Genomic DNA, 14,367 nt, shown 5'->3' with positions numbered 1-14,367 from the left:
TGCAGGTATCATGACTGCAGAGGCCCTGCCTGACTCTGGAGCAGTCCTGGGCCTCCACTGACCATACCAGTGACCATGAGGATCCCAGTGCTCCCCAGTACTGCAGAGAGAAATGTAACTGGGATGTTTGTCCTCAGACTGAGGTGACTGCTTCAACCTCAACAAATGGTGATTTTTGCATTACTCATCTTACTGGTGTCTCTCATACCCAGAAGAAACTCCAGCCTGCACCTCCTCCCAGCAGGCAGAGACAGCCATTAGCTGCCTCAAAGGAAAACCTCATCTTCCTCTTCGGGGAAGTCAATGTTGCTCAGAGCCCAGTGGAGGCTGTTTACTGACTTAGTTTCTTTCTTGATACCTGAGAGCTCTTTGGGAATGTCTCTGCTTGTGACATTTCTAAAGAGATGTCCGGGAACAAGCAGGAAAACAAAGCTTACTATGACTTTTGCAAAGTCCTGAACGACAGGATCGGGGAGGACGGTGTGAGGAGACAACGCTGTCTCCTGAAGGAAGGAGTCACCGAGGCCCCAGAAGACATGAGAAGAAGTACATCTGCCCAAACGCTGGGGAGTGTTTCCACACACGACATGTGTCGTAATGCCTGCCAGCCCGTGGGGCAAGAGGAGTGGGGCCGGGCAGCCCACACGGGTGGCACGCAACGCGGAGGTGCAAGGCCCATGTGCCCGAGGCAGAGGCACCCGACACACGTGGGAGGCTGAGTGACAAAATCACTGCTGGGGGACCGTCACCAAAAGCTGTCCTGGCAGCACCTCTCTTCCTCCCCTGGCCACCACTGGGCTCTCTCAGATGACTGACAACCAGAGATTTGGGTCGGCTTCTGGCCTCCTCTGATTCCTTTGGTGCCGGCACCAATGGATCTTGGCCTACAAAGTTTATCCCAGACCTTGTCTGTACCCTTTGGTCTTGCAGACTCAGGCTTACCTTCTCTGCAGGACACATCTTCCTGGAAGATTTTCGCTGGTCTCTGCTACTGGATGAGCCATAAATTACCCCAGGAACAGCTTGCTTTGCTGATGTGTATTTTCAACCTCCGTTCCATTTTAATATATGATAATATAGACGACACTGTCCCCAGCCAGCATCCAGAAGGAGTGAGATGATTAAAAATAATTCATCTTACACTGAATTAAACAACTGAGAGCTGCAGGAACGGTCCCATTTGAGCTCAGTACAAATCATGGGTGACAATCTGGGTCAGTTTTTATTGGGTGCGCACCTTTTTTCCAGCCCTAAATCTGCCAGCCATCAGATAGGTTTGATAGGAAGGGACAACAAGGAGACAAAAAAGGTCAGCCTCTACCGGGGAAGGTGGTGGAGGGGGAATGGGAGACGGGGTGGGAAGATGGCATGTTCCAGCAGACGTGCCAGCAGTGATGCTTCCCCAGGACAGGCAGAAATACATCTGGTTCTTCGGAAAGCAAGCAGGCTGCACCTGGAGCCCATTCTGCTGTTTGTTGAGACTCAGCAGCCCAGACCACTTGCGGTTTCCTCTCTGAGCCTTGCCTCTGCCCACAGTGACATACAGAAAGTGAGGGAAGGGAGAGCAGACACGCCTGCCGCTTTCTGACCAGCCCCAGCACTGGGGCACAGGGCTGCTTTGCCCACTCTCCTGCTAGGAAAGCGGCAGCAGGTTCACTCCCCAGCCCACCTCTGCTGAGCCATAACCCCTCTGTGTGCTACTGCCCCATGCCAGAGGCCCATGCATTGCATTCCCCTACCTTGGATCAAACCACCTCACTTCCCCCTCCCGGAAATAACACGAGCAAGAATAAGAATGACTCATCTGTGCGTATGAAGACATGCATACTCACACACACGAACGCATCTTACATGTTGTGAGCCTGGGGCAAAAATTTCACCCAGCTTTTGAGCTCCCTGGTTCGCACGATTCTGCAAGGTTTAGTGAAACGAAGAAAAACAAAGTAAAAAAAAATCAGAATGGTGAAAAAATAGTAAAGAAACAGCAAAAGTAAAAGTCAAATCCTGTTACCATGCCTCTAGCTTGAAATGAAACCTTCCTCCCTATGTCTGCTCTAGCATGCAGGTCCCGCATAGCCTCAGAGCAGCATGGCTCCATTCGGTGAGCAGGGAACTGGTGTGCTCAAGGACTTGTTCACTGATGACTGTTTCAAACCCAGCTGTGCTAGGTAAACCCAGCCACTTCTATTACCCTGGGAGATGGGTAGGTGGTTTCATTCCCTGTCTAAAAACAGCTAATCTGATAATGTTCCTGGCTAGTGATGCTGATAATGGACACCGCACGCATGCCTGTGCCATCAGTTTGAGGCTAAGTGAAGACACTCAGGCTTGAACCATTCTTGCAGCTTTATAAACTCATCCCCTCCCATAACACTTCCTGGAAAGATGCAATATTCCAACAACAGGAGCTTGAAGAGCTTGCGAAGCTTTGTGGTTGGGTCTGGCATTCCTTTTTACTGTTCTCTACCAGGCTGCACGAAATCTGGTGCTGAATGGCTGCACCAGGGACCCTGATTCATGTCCTGTACCAGCCATGGCTAAACAGATCTGGAGTTGTAGATCCCCATTTCCCATCACAGCTGAGGGCATGTAAAGTCCCCAGCAACAAGCAACAGAAGTCAACAGAGCTGGATGTTCAGCCACCAAAATGCACCAGCCAACAGCACTGCTTCTGCACGCTGTCCTGGCGTGTGGGATTGCGCTGCTCCAGGCTCCCTCGGCCAGCACAGCCAGACATGATAATATGGTGGGTCTTTTAAAAAGGGAGACCTTTTAATTATCCTGCCGGCAGAGCTGAGCTGGTGGATGGGTCTTGCTGCCCAGGCGTTTTGCAGCAGGGAAGGGAAATCAATTATTCACCACAGCGTTGTTGTGACCGGGCATGACAATCACCCTGAGGCGGCTGTGTCTGGTGCAAGAGTCATCAGGTGGCAGAGCCTGGTAAGAGCAGCTGCTCCCTTTTGCTTGGGTCAAAGTTCCTTTCTCCACAGCAGCCCCCATAGCCACTGCTTGTGCCCTAGCAGCGTGACATGATGCGTTTCATCAGCTCTTGGGAGGATGCTAAGCTCACTTTCATTTCATGTGACTTTCATTTCAGCCAACCTACGTTGCTTAATAAAGAGCATGGCAATCACAGATATCAGCTGCATAGGATTAGGGTTGCCTTCCCCCTCCAGTGTGTTTTACCCTATACCTTTTTTTGCTACATATTCTCTGCACCTCTGTTTTTTCTTCCTCAGGACTGCTCTAGCTGGTTGTCTCAAGATGAGCAGGGTAAGTGTGTGAATGGCACGGCTGCAAAGGAAGGAAGTGGTGGTGCTGATTCAATAGAGTGTGCTTTTCCTTCTGAGTCAGTGCAGAAGAAGTGTCTCACTGAGCTCAGAAAGTATTAGAACAAGAAGTCTGCACCAGCTATGTGTAGGCTTGTGTTTTAATCCCTGTGACCCAGAACATGGAAAGATTGCACAGGAGGGATTTTAATTATCCTGAAAGTTACTAAAGTCCAATTAAACTTGTTGAGTCAGCATGGCAGGTCACCTATCCGCTGCATCATTCTGTGGGCCCTTTGTTGTGATACAGGGATATATATAACAACCACAGGGCATGAACCTGCTTCTAGAAAGCAGAATGTGTCAAGAAGTGGTATTGCTAAAGGCCAGGTACATGACATTATTGGATCACAGGAGTCCCTGCCAGGAACTCCAGCTTGGGCTCACGGAGAAGAATACAGCAGACAGCAGTCACAAGCAACTGAGGGCTGGGGAGAAAATGAAGGGCAAAGAGATAAAGTCATTAAGCTAAACTTACAAAATTTTCTACAGCAGATCAGGAATAAGAGGCGTGCAAGAAAATTTGAGGTTTGCTGGACTATTCAAGACAAACACTGAAGAAAAGGAAATCACACAGCAGATAAATCATGACTTCAATTCAGGCTTCACCCCCAAGGCTATCAGGGTGATATCTGGTTCCAACAGGAAGAGATGACTGGCTGGTACACTGAAAAATAGAAGAAGAAATGTTGGAAACAAACTCAGGAGGAAAAAGTCACAGCATTCATACTGCCTGTGCAAAGGATTTGGTGGGAGCCTTGGAGTGAAGGAGACAAGACGCCTTAAAGACTGCATGTATGCATTTGAATCAATTCCCATATCATTGCTTGGAAGGAAGCAAATGTTTTGATTCATATTTTTGTTTACGATCTTATTAAAAACATGAACGAGCCTCCAATTTCAAAGTTTCATGCACATTTCTAGAGAACAGGCCCAGGCTGGAGGAAATCCGGGTAGTGTCCTCTTTCATGCTACTTTCTATTGAACTCATTTCACCTCAAAGATTTGGGTGAGCCTGAACCCTAAACAGAAAGCAAAACCCAGGCGGGCATAAAGGTAGGGCAATGGAAAGTGATTGCCCAAGCCACTGCGAACTGAAACTGCCATGTTTTGTAGGGTGCAGGTGTCAGAAACCCGCGGACTTTGTGTTGCAGCATCCTGATGCTGCAAAGGACTCTGGCCGCCAGCTCTGACGCTGTCAGGAGCAGAAGTAGGCTGCTCCACAACCTGCTGAAAGCTGCCCATGCATCGTAAATGGTGATGAGGAAACCTGGATCCCAGCAGCAGATGGCCCCCAGGGCTGTCAGTGCCACGAACGTACAAGTGAGGGGGCTCTGATCCTCTCCTGGGCTCTCACAGCAGCCTCCTCGTCAAGGTGTTTCTGTGCTTTTCATTCAGGCATTAAACAGCACAGCAAATATTTGTCACTTACGAGGCTTTGTCTTCATCTTTGCTGGGCTTTGGGTGAGAAAGACCAGGGGTTCGTTTGGGAGGGTCTGGTTCTCCATCTCAGGGTAAGGATGGGGAGTGCCACAGCCATGGACTGGCTCCTGCAGAGCTCAGTCTCTCTCAGGTACAGCTGACTCCTACTGTAGAGAGCTCTTTTGTGCTAGGGAAGAGAAATTACCAGTCCCAGAGTCGCTGCTTTAAAATAGTCTAGGCCAAGGTTGTCTCAAAAAAGAGTGTCTCAAGGATAAAGCTGCAGGCTTCAAACCTGATTCAATAGCTTGCTGCCTTTCCATAAAGTGCTTTCGGTGCTCTGCAGGAACAATGTGGTGTTTGAAATTAAGTATAACTCTTTGGCAAACAAATATTAAGCCACAGCTGAAATGCACTGTTCCCAAGGCTTTCTTAAAATGAAGTAAGATGGCCCCAGATTTGAAACCCATTATATTTACACTGTTACCTTCCCATTCTGTATCCCCTGCTGAACTCTCCTCACCCATTCTGCTCCTAAATGACATTTTGAAGCAGCAGCATGTGTACAAGCAGACAGACACACAGGCAGGTGCAGGCAGAGCCCTCAGGAAGGCTGCTAGGCTGCAGCACTCCGCCTGCTTTCACGGTATGAATGTGCTGCTCCACGTGCCGCTGCCCGCAGGCTGCTGCAGCCTCGCAGCTCTGGGATGCAGCCTGGCCAAGAAGTCATAGCGAAAAAGGGGAAATCACAAAAAAGAGAAAGCTGACCACAGCTGCTCCTCTGCAGGTCTCCACGCCCCAGCCTGCAGCACTGCAGACAGAAACCGCGTCCTCAAAGGGAGGCCGACAGTCCGCAGGTGAGGCATTTCTCAGAAGCTGGTGGCAATCCTTTCACTGCTTCACAACCTAACGCGCCGAAACCTGGCTCGTCCCCGCCGCACGCACACCCTGCCGCAACCCCAGGCAGCTGAGTCCATCCTCCCCTGTGATGGAGAGCAAAAGGAGAAGGAGACCTTTCTTCTGCTCTGAGCCCGGGGAAAGGCACCCGTAGTGTAGAGCTGATTTCTTCACCCTCCCTTAAATTGATCTTTTCAGAATACTCATGTAAAATTCCTTCATTCTGGGAGAGATTACACAGAGGTAAGCTGAGGCTCGCAGCTGCAGGACGCAGGTAGCTGCACAAAAGGCTGTTTGGTTCTGCCCTCAGAGCACGAGAGCAGCACAAATATCCCCAAGACAGCAGGTGTTGAATGGTCGCTGGCTGAATAAATCCATGTGTGCAAGGGCACGACCAGCCCCAATGACTACAGAGCCCTTTTCCTTGAGAGATCAGAAGGAGGATAAAACGCAGGGGTGCACAATGTTTTTTGTTTGTTTTTTTTCCTAACTGGAAGGAGGGAAGAGGAAGGAAAGAAGAGTAGCAGCTATACAGCCTGCCTGCCCACACAGTATAAAACTGGGTGGCAAATACAGCTTTTACCCACATGAACAGCTTTGCATTGGGAAAATCTGGTGCTGGATATTAGGCAGGCAGACGGACACAGCAGGTGGAGGTCTGAGAGTGAGAAAGGGAAGGAAGAGTACAGTGAGGAGGGCGAGAAGATGGGGACGGGCGCGGTGCACTGCGGTCACCTCCACGTTTAGCTGCAAGGGATCATAATGAAAACAGAACTGGAGAAATCATCCAAGATGGGGATGGAGGAAGGCAAACTGCCCTGGTAGTCAGTCAGGCACCCTCTTTCCAGCAGCTGAAAGCAGAAACACTGCAGAAGCAGCAGGCATCCAGGAGGACCCCCCCAGCAGCTGCTCCTGTCGGTGTCCCAGGTTCAGCAGGTCTCAGGAATGTGTTCTTCACCCACATTCAAGACAGTTTGGCTTGTTTAGTCTAGCAAAACTAAGGAGGAGAGGGCATAGCTTTGTTGTCTGTAAATACACCAGAGGCATGAACACTGGGGTGGGAGAAGAGCTATCCAAGCTAAGAGCTCCTGTTGGCATGAGAACAAATGGGGGACCAGCTGGCGTATGAAAACATTTGGGATAAAAATTAGGAGGAGGCTTCTAACCAGCACGGAGTTCAGCAGCAACTGTCTGCAAGGAGCAGGGACAGCGAGGGGCTATAAAATGTTGCATGAGCAAGGGACCAGGGAGACCTTTCTAACCAGAATAAGGGCAGAGGAAAGGGCAGGAAAATTGGAAATCCAAGAGCTGGAACTGAGCTCTGTGAAGGAAGATCACAGAGAGCAGAGGACAAAGCACTTCCAGATGGGTAAAGAAAAAGCCCCACTGGAAAGAGAAAAAGAGGCCAAGAGCTTTTGGAAGCATAGGTAATGCATCTCTCACCTTGTCAGCAATGTCTGGGGAATTGTCTGCCTGGGGAACTGGACTATCTTTACCGAGGCACTGCCCACCTGGAAGTCAGTGCGGACTTGTAAGCAGAAAAAAATAAATAAATCACAGCATCCAAAGCATTTCTGCCTTCCCATTACTGCTGTTTGAAACATCTAGGATGTCCCAAGAGCTGTTCCTCCTAGAGAAGTCCCGAGGATTTCCATCACCTCTGAGACAGGGCAGGAAGATTAGGGAAAATCACAGCCTGCAAAATAATTTCTGGCAGTCTTTAGCTGGGCTTTCCCCTGGAGTGGGGAATAAAAACTTCTGTTTCAGGAAACACAGGTGTCCAGGAGAGGCATTCCAGATGACAATGTTGCCGGGCTCAATGGCACCATCTCCTCTGAGGTGAAGAGAAACTCCTCTGGTGAAGGGACTTTTGAGCAGAAACCCCAACATTTAGGAAGTGGCCTGCCTAGGAAGGAGAACAGATCCAAAGCACCACCACTCAAAGTCCTCCACCTGGCAGGAGTAAGGCACATTGATGCATTTTTCCATGCTTGCATTATTTAAAGGACAGAAGCAGGACCAGGATGTGCTGAGGAGGGGACGCTGTGCAGCCAAACAGCCTTGCTCCTATTGCTGGGAAGAGAGCAGCGTGCTCAGAGGTGTTAATCTGCATGTGGGAGGAAGGGCGAGAGCTGGGAAGTCCATGGCCGTATCCGTATCTGTGCTCCTTCGTATGCATATATAAAAATGTGTGTACACACAGAAAACAAAACAAAACAGCCCACCGCACACGGTTCTCCCCCAGGGAGGGAGCAAACAAGCAGCAGATGCCAGCCTTGCCAGGTTGCCTTGCCTGTGGCTGGAGGAGCATCAGGTCCCGAGGTGGGGTGAACCCCACCAGGCTCAGACCCTGGGGTGATGCGAACCCCACCGGGATCAGCCCCAGGGTGGTGGGAGAAGCCCAGCAGAGCAGGACAGAGGTTTCCTTTGATGGACACCCCCAAGCTCCTCCACGCAAGCACGGGTGGGCCAAGAGGAGGACAGCAGGGTGGCTTTTTGGTGGAGAGCTGCGGCACAGCCCTGAGAATGGACTTCTTTCCCAGCTATATATTTTGTTTATCTTCCAGAAAGGCATAAAGGGCCGTGGAGTAAACAAAAGCGTGGGTCCCCTCTCCCCCAGTGACCCTTCAGCAGTGTTTTGTGTCTCCTTGTCCATCCTGGGGCGGTGGTGCTGAATGCTGATAAGGCCAAACTTGGACGAGCCTGTCAGACAGTTGGTGCAATTTGACTTTGAATGACACTTAATGGCTTGTTTTGAGCACTGTGTTGGGGTGAGTTGGGGTATTTGTTGTCGCTGCTGTTGATTTTGCTGTTGTCGCTTCTCCCCCTCCTCCTTTCCCGACCAATTAGGTCCAATTTATTTTGGCAGAGGACATGATTATTGGGGCCGGGTTCCAGATGGTTGGGCGCTCAGCCGCTCGCCATAAATAAGGCTGGATGAGCAGTGCTCCTGGCAGTGTGCACGCAGAGCTGGGCAGCAGGAGGCCCCAGGCTCAGGAGCAGAGCACCCCACAGCTCTGCGGGGCTCCGCGAGGTGGGGACCCTGCCCGAGCCCTCTGGAGAGGGAACCATCTCACCTCCCCGTGGAAATCTCATCACTTGGATTTGTTACGGCTCCCAGGCGATCAGTTGTAGGGCACTTGTAATTCTGATGCTCCTTTGTCTGTGAACTAACTCTCCCTTGCTACAGTGAAAGCCTTTGGAGCCTTGGAGATGTGGAGAACAAGCCGCCTCCGTTTCCCCTTGCAGCATCCTTCTGAGGACCACCTCCTCTTGCTCCCTGGATGGGCCCCAACGCTGAGTGCAGGCACAGGGGCTGTTCTGTGGGGCCTGATGAGCCAAAACCCATAAGGAAGCAGGAAAAGAAATATGGGAATTTTCTTTTCTGCAAAGAAAGATGGGATTTTTTCAAAGCTTTTCTAATTCTGAGACTTTTTCAGTGTTTTCCTAACAAATAATTCTATTACCAAAGCAATGCCCAGCTCCCTCTTGTGAAATCTTTATCGATTACCTTCTGTAACACACTTAAAGATCTTCAATAAGAGGAGAACCGAAAGTACAAAGTTTATTATCATTGTTGTCTCGGTATTTATGAAAGAGTGAATTACAAACTGAATAGTTATCCAACATTTCGTGTTAGCTTAGGTAGGTAGGCATTTGCTGGCGATGTCTTATGCTTCAGGACAAATCTGATTATTGATATATTTATTAAGTAACAAATAGAAATCTGTATTCTATTCGATGTATTTACTGTGGATGCAATGTGACAACTGCACTAAAGCTATGGGGCAGACGCAGTACAGCATGGAGGAGATGAGCATTGCTATGAGTGACAATTAAGAGGTGCTTGGGCATTTTGTGTCTTTGTCAGAGCTCTCTCCCCTGCCTCCTGATGCCTCGCTGTCCTGTGGTGTGCGCATGTGGGGTTGTCTGGGGACTCTGTCACCCGCAGGAGCAGACAGCAGCAGACACAGCTAAAAGAGGCACCTTTGTCTGGGGAAATAAACCCCATCCCAGCCCATGTCCATCGCCCAGCTCTGCAGGCTCACCTCTGTGTCAGAGGGCTTGCAGGTGCGATCGCAGGTGCAAACACAAGATCCCTGTCCCTTGCTGGGCTCTGCAGAAGGAGGCCACCCAAGAAGGGCTGGTGCAAATGCCGCAGGTGCCAATGCAGTCAGTAGACCATGTCCCACCTTGCCTGGAGCCCAGTCATCAGTGTCACTCCAGTGCACAAAGGCAAGGTTTTCTTACACTCACTGCATTGTTTCCAGTTGGAGATTTTCTGGAGTGATGTTCAACCTTAGGTTGAACACAAGCACTGAAAAAATGGGCTCTTTTCTGGAATAGAATTGGACCCTGCACTTCCAGGAAACTGCTGCAAATCCCATGGCCTGTGGGTATTCACAAATAGATGCAGCAAACTTTCAGAACCAGCAAGATTTTTTTCTGGTCTGGGTTAAAGATATGCAAGCTGGAGATGCAGCAAGCCCTCCCTATGTAACACCAAACCCACAGCTCACGTAGCCATTCTCAAACAGGTTTAGGTACGGCCCTGTTCATCTCTAAAACCTTTGTAAATGCATGTGTACTGACACACGTACTTTGCAAAGTGCCTGAGAGAATCATGACAGAATCTAAAGAAGTTAGAGATGGAAGTGATCTATTAGGTCCGTTTGCATTCTCTCATGAGCCAGGCAGAACTTTCCCTGGGCTATATTCCTTCCTTTGCCTGGTCTTGTTTTCAATCACTCAAGCAAAGGGACTTGAACAGCCAGGCAAAGCTGTCTTCCTGCAGCAGCAGCAGCAGCACCGGGTAATCTTGTATCTCTGATCAGAACTGAGCCCCACAGTTGTACAATGTGTACTTAGGCATGTTTGATGTGGTTACACAAATCCTATGCAGAAATGCATTTAATTTCTGTAAGTACTCGTCTTCCAAGAATTTTTAAGACCTTGCAATAAATACAGCCAAAGCCATCATTCAACAAATTGAAATCACAGTTGTATTAATGGTGTTGCTATATTCAGATTAAATTTAACCCTCGTGACTGTTTCTTGTAATCCAGCAAAGCGAGTGGGTCAGCAGGAGTTATGATCAGAGAGCTGAGTGAGCATTCCTTCCACGGCATCTCTGCCACCGCTTCCCTGATTTAAGGCACTCCCCCCAGGGACCCCTCACCTAGGCAGAGTGCACTTGCTAACGTATTTCTGTGGATGCTTTACCTGCCTCCACTGAGAGTCTCTGCTGGATTTCATATGTCAAATTAACTCAGTGTTGTTTTCTAAGGTTTACTTGAGGGTCTGTCCCTTTGCAGCAGTGGCTGCTTCCAGGACACTGATGTTCCACCTCATGCAAACCACTAGCAGTCACTGACTCAGAAAAAAACGTGGTTGTGGAAGTCACTTTTTCACCAGCCAGGGTCCTGGTTTTCTTCCCTTGAAAGCATAGCACAGGAAGGTGCCCTCCCAGCAGCTCAAAGAGATCGCAGCACAGATAAGCTACAATGTGCATGCCACTCTCGAGTAGCTGGGCTCACATGAGGTGTAAGAAGTCCCTTCTGCCAGAGACAGGGGGCTGTAAGAATAAACGCCCGGAGGATTTTCTAGCCCAGTTACATCTAACCAACAGACATGTTTTGTTTCCTTAAAATGACCCTGGACATTTCTGGGGTCAGCAGAGCTAAATAAAACAACCAGCAACAATGCTGTGGTCTAGGAAAGGGCAAGATTTTTCAAAGGCTTAGCTCGTCTTGGCAGTACAGCTCCTGTACACAGCGATGGAAGTGTTTAAGCCATCAGAAAAAGCTGGCAGTGACCTGCAGAAAGATGCAGGGCCCAGTGAGATACGCATCTTGCTAATGACCAGCTGCGGGTCAGGAGATGACACCGCGGGGGGACATTGCCATCCACCAGGCAGCAGGCAGAGCTCGGCTGGCCTGGCGTGCCTCCGTCCTCTCCACAGCCCTGGGCACACTGGCTCCATGGAGGCCCAGCAAGGGAGATTTAAGTTTTTAGAGATAGCACCCAGGAGTGGGGATTCTTCAGAAATGTGCTCAAAACTTTTCAAGAGAGCAATCTCACCAGAAAATCAGTGTCTCCTCTGGGCTGCATATCCTGAAGCTAAAAACCTCTCTGGCACTGATTGGCTTCAGCCACCTACCCTTTTGGTCACCAGAATTAAACAAAGGCATCAAGGAAAACAGAGTGAAATTTTATGGACTTCTAGAACTTGCACAAAATAAAGCTCGGGATTTTGCTTGGCCAAATACTTGAACTAGGAATGTGAGGACAGCTGTAAATTGTACCCCAACAAGCTCATCTTTTTTTTTTTTTTTTTTTTCCCTCCAGGCAAAGCTGGCAGTTTTCTGCCCTTAGCACATGGTGCTGCCTAATGAGGATACAGAGCCATCCAGCCCAGAGCCAGCCTTCTGCCTGGTCCAGGAACCGTCTTCTGGCATGGAGAAAAATGGCTGAGGATTGATGGGTTGGGAGCGTGGTGCCAGACACATCCTGCTGCTCCAGCTCCTCTTGGATCTGTCTGGATCCCCTTCCTCCCTGCCCAGAATTGTGCTTCCCAGGTGGCTTTTGGTTTTAGAACCAGGAACACATTCCCAAAGAAAGAGGACATTTTACAAGTGGTCCAGAGCCTTGGCCAGGTCTTGCAGCACTGTAGAGCCACCCTGCAGGGTGTAGCCATGCCCCCAGAGCCACATTCTCCTGGGAACCAGGCTGGGATTTGGCCGTGGAGAGAAGCACCGTAGGCATTTCTCCCCCATCAGCGTATCCCTGCTGCACAAGCCTCAGTTTGGCACCGAGCGTATTGCTAAACCTACACGCCTTGCAATCCTCACCCTCTCCAGAGAGAGAGAAAGCTGATGCACAGTGGCGAGGTGCCACACATTGCCCTCTCCAGCAGCCACCATCTCAGCAGGCACACCTGGGGTGCATCGCACCACCTACCAGCACCCCCTCCAAAAAAATAATGCACTTGTAAACCTTGGGCCTCAGGTAAGGGGCTGGGGGAGGGCTGGAGGTGGCCCCGTTGCTTCACGCTGCACATTAGCAGCCGAGTTCACTTCACAAACACAAGGTGCGCTGTCAGAACGGCCTGGGGCAAAGTTTGTACTTTGCTTGAATTCTAACTTTTGTTTACCAAGGTAATAAACCGGTCTTCTCTTCCAGGTGTAAATGCTATTATGAAAAGGCATATTTGTGTTTCATCTCACCTCAGATGTACAGTATGTGCTCACATCCTACACCGTGCGTACAGCCCACATCGCTCCAGATCAAGGAGAAGAAAGGAAAAGGGGTAAAAATAATTATCCCCACTCTGTCCTCAAAAACAGTGTTCTAGAGGACTTGGGACCTTAGTGGGGTCTCTGTCGCTTCAAACCCTCTGTGTAGCCTTGAGGACGTGCTCAGACATTTCCCGCATCCCCACTATTGTGCCCAGGCAGACCTGGCACAGGGAGCTGGTGGAGACGACCCTGTGCAGATGAGCTGGTCTCCAAACAGCTGAGTTTAGTTTCACCAGACTAGTTGGGTCGCCAGCTTGGCTCCCTTCCCCAAAAACCGCCCGCATCTCCATCGCGCTGCGTGCATTCAGATACGCATTTGGTGTAATCTCACTGAAACCAATGGCAGAGGAGAAGGAGGTGGAAGAAGAAAAAAAAAAAAAAAACCTGGCATAGTTGTTTCTTACTCTTCACCTCCTGTTCCTGGTGTCTTGCCCACTTGGCAAGATCTAGAGATAGCAGACGCGCTCTGGATAAAAATGACCTAAATGTTTCCTCATCCCTTCAAACCTGTTCGGTGGCCTTCTGTCTCCAACCCGCGAGTAATTTGGCCTGGCCACTGAGGCCGGCACCCGAGCACTCGTGAAAACCAACGCCACGAGATCTGCAGCGACTGAAGTGGTCAGGGCCCTGCTCCGGAGCGTGGCTCCCCCGGCACGGCTCGGCTCGGCACGGCTTGGCACGGCACGGCATGGCACCGCGGGCAAGAGCACCGCCTGCCGAAGCAGCATGCCTGCTCCCAGCATCGCCTCGCTCCTCTCCCATTATGGCCCTGACCTCACCTGCTCCCACTGAGCTTATAAAATTTCATGAGATGACATCTTGAAAAGCTGAGTGTGAACCGCCAGGCTTGGATGGAGCCCTCACAGAAGCTGACCAGCTGCAGGTCAGCAATAATTTCCTCCCTTGCCTGTTGTAGCCCTTTATGAGCAGATTTAAGAGGGCAATAACTGTGCAGTAATTTTTTTTTTACACTAACTATTTATTCTATTAAAAGCCCGCGCCCGTAACTCCATCCGTGCAACAGAATAGCAGCGGGAGAGAAGGATGAGAAAGGGCTGATGAAGACCCCAGCCTGATCAGTGCCCGGTGATGATGACGGTGACCAGCGCGGGCGCTTTCTCAGAACACCTTTGCTCCTGAAATCAGAAACCTCGCGGACGGATGCAGGCTGCCAGCACCGTGCAGGTCGCAGCCTGCCCGCGCCCAGACGCCTTCCCCACCCCCAGTGTTTACGCCGAAGTGCTCGCACTGATGAGGGCTCAATCTGTGCCCCGAGCTCCGCACCTCACTGCCCACCCCTCAGCGTCCCTGCACCGCCCTGCGTGCCCCAGCGCCGGACCCGCACCCCCATGGGGCGGATGGAGGGGATGCGGGTCCCCGGCTGCGCTTCTGTGCCTCTGCTTCGCTTCAGGAGCCAACAGATC

The sequence above is a fragment of the Anser brachyrhynchus genome (genome assembly GCF_964034855.1).
Source record: "Anser brachyrhynchus genome assembly, chromosome: 9".
Lineage (NCBI taxonomy): Eukaryota > Metazoa > Chordata > Aves > Anseriformes > Anatidae > Anser > Anser brachyrhynchus.
Note: the sequence above shows the minus strand (reverse complement) of the source record.